At 33.6% G+C, this 6,179-nt stretch overlaps 1 long non-coding RNA gene across 1 annotated transcript; it reads right to left on the reverse strand.

Moving 5' to 3' along the window:
- Nucleotides 1-1,279: 1,279 nt before the first annotated feature.
- LOC130897089 (uncharacterized) lies at nucleotides 1,280-4,495 on the reverse strand. Its single transcript, XR_009059660.1, has 2 exons — nucleotides 4,011-4,495; nucleotides 1,280-3,593 (listed from the first exon to the last, which is right to left on the reverse strand). It is a non-coding gene; the product is annotated as an uncharacterized LOC130897089 (long non-coding RNA).
- Between the last annotated feature and the right edge of the window lie 1,684 nt (nucleotides 4,496-6,179).

The following is a 6,179-nucleotide window of genomic DNA, read 5'->3' on the forward strand; positions in this document are numbered from 1 at the left end:
AAAATTCAAAGAAAGTCAGTGATTTGGAAATCTTGCAGTTTAGAGAAGAATGCCGAAAGTTCTTGATAAAGATGTGTCAAATGCTCCTACAAAAAGCTCCTCTGTCATCTAAATTATTGGAGGGAGCTGCTTGTTTTTCACCATTAGTAATGTTACGCGAAAACCAATCTAAAAGACGTGCAGAAATCTTACTCACATATTTAGTGGAAAAAAATCGTCTGAATGCTTTGCATGCTGACAAATTAAAAAAAGAATATAATCAATTAGTCTCAAGAGACAGTGTTAAAAATAGATTGAAAACTTTTGATATACAGAAAAATAGACTGGATATTTTCCTGCGTGATATTTTTATCAGTGAAAAGGTGTCTGAAGAAATGCACCGTATTTTGAGAATTATAATCATCTTGTTTCATGGCAACGCTGATGTTGAGCGCAGTTTTTCATATAATAAAGAATTTTTAGTAGAAAATTTGCAAGAGGACAGTTTAATTGCTTTGGGGAATGTGCACGATGCAGTGCGCGTAGCGGGAGATGTAAAAAATATTCCATTTACAAAAGAAATAATAATAGCATTTAGGAACGCACACAAACAAAAACAAGTTGTATTAGATAAAAAAAATCAGATGTTCAAAAAGAAAAAGTAGCGAAAAAAAGAGCTTCCGAGAAATTGGCTGAAAATAAAATCCAACAAAAAATATTACGAGAAAACTATGAAGAAGATTTGAGCTTACTAACTCAAGAGGCAGAAAAGTTAAGAAAACTAGCAAAAAGCACTTCTGCCCCCGGCAGAAGTGCTTTCAATAGAGTAGAGAGACGCATGGCTTCACTTAGCCGAGAACTATCAGGTGTTGTTCTTCCCCATGATTCTTTTAAGACACATCTTGACTCCACTGTAAAACAATTAATGATGATTTAAAAAAAGATAACTTCAAAAAAGCAGAAGTTTTAACTGAAATATGGTCCGCAATGTACATTGATAGACACGAAGTTATTGCTAATTACATCGACCCAAACGACGACATTTCTAATGTTCCAGATTTTCCAGCTGAAGAATGGTACACCGAGCATTTTAGAGAGAGTCAGTATTTACTTCAGGTAAACAAAATTACCATTTTTCTAAAATATTTTTTTAAGAAGCATCCATGCTGACAAATGCATCTTTATAAATAATCAAAAATAATTATTATTTTAGGTTGTAAAATGCGATGATCAGCAGTGCTGCAGTCCACATCGGAGTTCTTTACATGTACTTCTACATGATCTTTTTTTATTACCTTCATATCCCATTCAAGTTATTTGACATCCGGCAATTCCGTATCCTGAAAAGCACAACACAACATTTGCACCATTCTTAATTCGCCACTGCCTACCTATTCAACCATTACACACATTCACAAGCATGCCTTATGACCTCTATTATCCAAGTTTACGTCACGATATAGAAAAGAGATGCTGCAATACATGTGGTACCTATTTCGCATCCATCACAAAAGTTGCAGTACATCGACGTGCGGCTCATCATCCACGAGCTGTGCAAACACTTAAATTGCGACCATCGCGTATTGTTACAAGACGAGCCACTTAGCTTCTGTGTGCAACGACAACGGTTTGGAGTGGCTCAATCAGAGCGAAGTTGAAGGAGCAGATAATTTCATTGAAAATTATTTGAATATGTTGGTTCTAGTAGTCACTCTTGAGAGTGCACGAGTCTACATGGACTGAATTAGAATAATCTTTTATCAATTTATGTTGAAGTATTTATTATTTAATTTCATCACAGTGATTTTAAACTAAGGCAATATTCTCAAATCAAAAATACATTATAAAAAATCTCACGTGAGAATGGGAGAGAGAAGGTAGTAAAGAAAAATCTTACGAAATCTCATCAGGAGGGTGGGGAGTCGAAAAATCCTAAAAAATGTCTCACGTAATTTATGGACGCCTCCTTTCTGGTGTTTTATGGGGTACAAGAGTCTCTTTTGGGTTAACTGGCCTATTGAATTGACAAGTTTCACAATTTCTTACATAGTTCTCAATATCTTTAGACATTTTGAGCCATATCACAATTTTACGTGTTTGTAATTTACATTTTTACATTCCAAAGTTGGCCAAATGTATTAATTTAAACATACTACTTCTAAGTTCAGAAGGAACAACAATCTCTATGTTGTAAAATAGCAAATTGTCAGAAAAATATATGTTATGTCTCAAGTTAAAGGAATATTTCAATTCAGAAGTCAACTTTTTATCAGTGTTGGGCTATGAGTTATACAACAATGTTTTACTTGTGATGAAATCGAATCATTATTAACAGCACTTTAAAAAATAATTTTCTTTTCTGCAGACATCGGTACAGTTAAAGAGAGTGCATGAACAGTGTATTCTAGTTCTGTATCTAAGGGTTTAATATAAGATCAACTTAATGCATCTGCGACATACATCTTAGAATTAGGTAAATATCTTGTGTCTAAAAGTTTTTCAATAGCCGAAACAGCTTGTACATTTTTTTTTAGAAGGTTGTGTTCCATTTTTTGTTATGATTTGATCTAACAAATTAACACTGCCATTTTATATTGCAGCTTATCAAAGTTAAATTTTATATATTTTAAAGATCTTTTCTAATATTTTTTTAATTTAATTACAGATTAAAATGCTTTTCCTTCCAGCTTAGCTAAAATTTCGCCTAGGAATAATATAATGCTCTCGACAAATTTATTTGTTCAATGGTTTTGGATCTAAACACAAACAAAGTAATCCATTAGAATTCTCAACAATCATCAATGAATTAACCCAATCAGTTGGATACTCAACTTTAGAAATTATACTTTTTTGTTCAAGATCATCTAACGTTGATTTTAGTTTTTCATTAAAGGCCAATAGTACCTTCCTTTGTGTTTGTATAACTGGTATTGCATCTTCTTTTAATCTAATTTCCACATAATCTGAAATTCGTCCGAAGCCCTCAAAAAATTTTTAAAATTTTTATTTACTCCATTTCTTGTTTTTGGCAGTATTATCAATTAACATCTTGGTTTGAACTGCACTCACTCTAGATATCATGTTAAAATGTAAACAATCACCTAACTCCAGTGAAGACCCTGACTCTAAATCAACTATAAAAAATTCAACATTTTTAATTGACTTTTATAAAAACACTCAAGTGTTATGTGACCTAGAGGTTTTGATTCAAAATTTCAATAGGAAATTATTGTCATGGATGTTGAAATAATTTTAGATTTATCAACATTTAGATCATTAAAATATTTCAAAGGTACAACGCTAGATTCAGCTCCTGTTTCAAGCTTAAACATAATGTCAATTGTCAATATTGTTAACAGTAATAGGTTCATACCAGCTATTGTTTTTAATATTTGGCTTATGCTCATTAATAAAAATAGAATTCTCAATACCTGCATTGTCCCTACTTATAATATCTGAATTCTGAGTTTACATGCCCAAAAACCTGATGTTAGTTTCTTAACCTCAGCTTCATCTTGTTCATTTGACCGATATTCTTCTTGCCTCCTGTTTTCTGGCTATTTGGAATTAGAATAATTACCTCGTTCTTACCACTTGTTTTGGTGCTGTTTGTCCTTGAAAAAACAAACCTTAGCAAAATGGCCTTTACGTTGACAAATTGCACAAGTTTGATTATAAGAGGGGCATTGTCTAGGTTGATGACTAAAAACACATCTTCCACATTTGCGTAAAAACTTAAGAGCATCAGCTTGTGTTTTTTCTGTACTACTTTTTAATAACTCAACATGTTTCATTGTAACTTCAATACTCCTACAATATTGAAGCATCTTGTCTAATAACATTGATGGTTCTCTTAATAAGTGTCTTTGAACCTATTTATCCAGAACACCCAGTACTATTCTGTCTCTGCATAGCTGCTTTTACACTGACCCTTTTCACATACAAACGCAAACAAACAGTTTGCTTCTTGAGTCTATATTTTGACCTTCTTTTTGCTGTATGCTGTTAAATTTAATTGTTTTCATACTTACATTTCTTTGGGTAAGAAATGATCATCAAAACTAAATAACACATCTAGTTTTGAAGTTTTGGTTGTTTCAAATGTATTATAGATATACAAGAATATTCAACAGCTACTTTTATATTTTCCTCAGTAGTGCTTTTTCCTGAAGCTAACAAAAATATTTCAAATCTTTGCTTCCATTTGGACCATCCATGTGGCTCCTGTACATTAAACGCTTCCGGGGACTTGAAGTATTCCATTTTTCACTACACTTTTGATACATCCGTACGATTTTCTTATTTTTAACTTCTCGTTTTTTATTATATTTATTGGAGGGAAAATTGCTTCTAACTTTTATTTTTTATTCTTTTTAAGCTGTCGGCGATTTTCGACTACGCTTCTGACACCATGTTTCGTTGTATATTGTTCAATTGCTTGTTTTATTAAAACTATATTTATTTACTAGTAGTTTTATTTATTAGTACTTTCGTTATCAGGTTTACTAGCTACTATGTTTTTATCTCTGTCCCCTCTTCTTCTTTTTTATCTTTTGACAGGATCAAAACTAAATAACTAAAAATGCATAAAACTTAAAAATATAGCCGATTTTAAACGTGTCAAGTAGCTAAAGCAAGTTACCAAATCAAGTAGCTAAATTTAGTTACTTGTATGGTGAAAACAACTTGAAATAGTACTTGCGCAAATACCTAATTTAATAAACTGTTTAGTCAATTGAATAGAAACAATTTCTATTTATTTGAGTAAGTAGTTTCTCCCACCACTGCTTTCCGGCAACTAAAACGCCGACTAAATGAGTGTAGACAGGTTGCCACAGTCTAGTTTTTTAGTACAGAGTGAGGGGATTATTTTTATTTGATTTGGTAGCGTGTTAAAATGTCTCGTTAGGGTGAAGCGACAACATTAAAGTTTGTAGAAGAATATTGCGAAAGGCGATGCCTATGAGGCAGCAATTTATAAAAATAAACAAGCTCGGGATTCGGCGTATAAAGAAATTGAGATCATGGGCATAAAAGGATTCGGAGTGCCTGAAATGAAAAACAAGATACGGGAGTTGAGGTCAACTTAGTCTCAAGAAAATAAGGAATTTGATGAAGTCGGGAGCAGGATCGGAAGATATTTATATTCCCAATGTAAAATGTTTCAAGGAAATGGACGCATTTTTACGTAATGTAGAGGAAAAGAAAAGACCTACACAGGATAATCTCCTTGTAAGTATATTGTAGCATTTATATTAAAGTACAATCAAAAAATCATCCGCTGCTGCCATGAGACGACACCTTCACCCATAAAGTACTGGCAGATTAGGGTACGTACTTCTCTTGCATGTCTTGAAGAATTACTTCATAAAGTTCTTACAGACGACAAATGTACATTAGTCTCATTTCTTCAAGTACCTAGTCTAATTTGGCCGCTTTGTATATCTTCATCGACAGATCCATTTGGGATATAAGTGTTATAAGAAGTTATTTGAAAATGGTTGTGTATTGCGCAACAGCCTTTCATAATTTTATCAACAGTTTCTGGTAAGCATGCTATAGGCTTTTCAAAAACACGAAATCTACTAACTATAATTCCGAAAGCATTCTCTACTATCCTTCTTGCCCGAGGAAAGTGATAATTAAAAATTTTCTGCTCTTCTAAAAGTGATACTTTTGAATATGGTTTCATCAAATACATTTTAGCGGAAATGCATCGTCACCAATAATGAAGCCAACATCTGGCAATAAACCATTCTCTAGGGCTTCAAATAAAGACGACTGTTGGAAAACTCCTCCATTGGATTGTCTTTTAGAACATCCAACATTGATATGGTGAAAACAATAATCATCATGCACAACAGCTAAGAGAGAATAATGCTGTTAGAACCCTTATAATTAAAAAATTCACCCCCACAATTTGCTGGTGCATGAATCGTCACATGTTTCCCAACAATCGGAACGTAACATTCTGTTCAACGGTACCACGCGAAGAAGAAGTTAATAAACAACAAGGAGAAAATCCAGCAAAAACAATAACTCCACCGAAAGAAAGCTCCCATGACCACCAACGAAAAAACAAGTTACTGCAGTAATTAAACAGCAACATCCCTAGACCATCTTTCATCTGTACACCACCAGGGCCGCCCCGAGCGCGGGGCGACTGGGGCGGTCGCCACGGGCGCCGAGATAAGGGGGGC

Source organism: Diorhabda carinulata, chromosome 8, assembly GCF_026250575.1.
Source record: "Diorhabda carinulata isolate Delta chromosome 8, icDioCari1.1, whole genome shotgun sequence".
NCBI lineage: Eukaryota > Metazoa > Arthropoda > Insecta > Coleoptera > Chrysomelidae > Diorhabda > Diorhabda carinulata.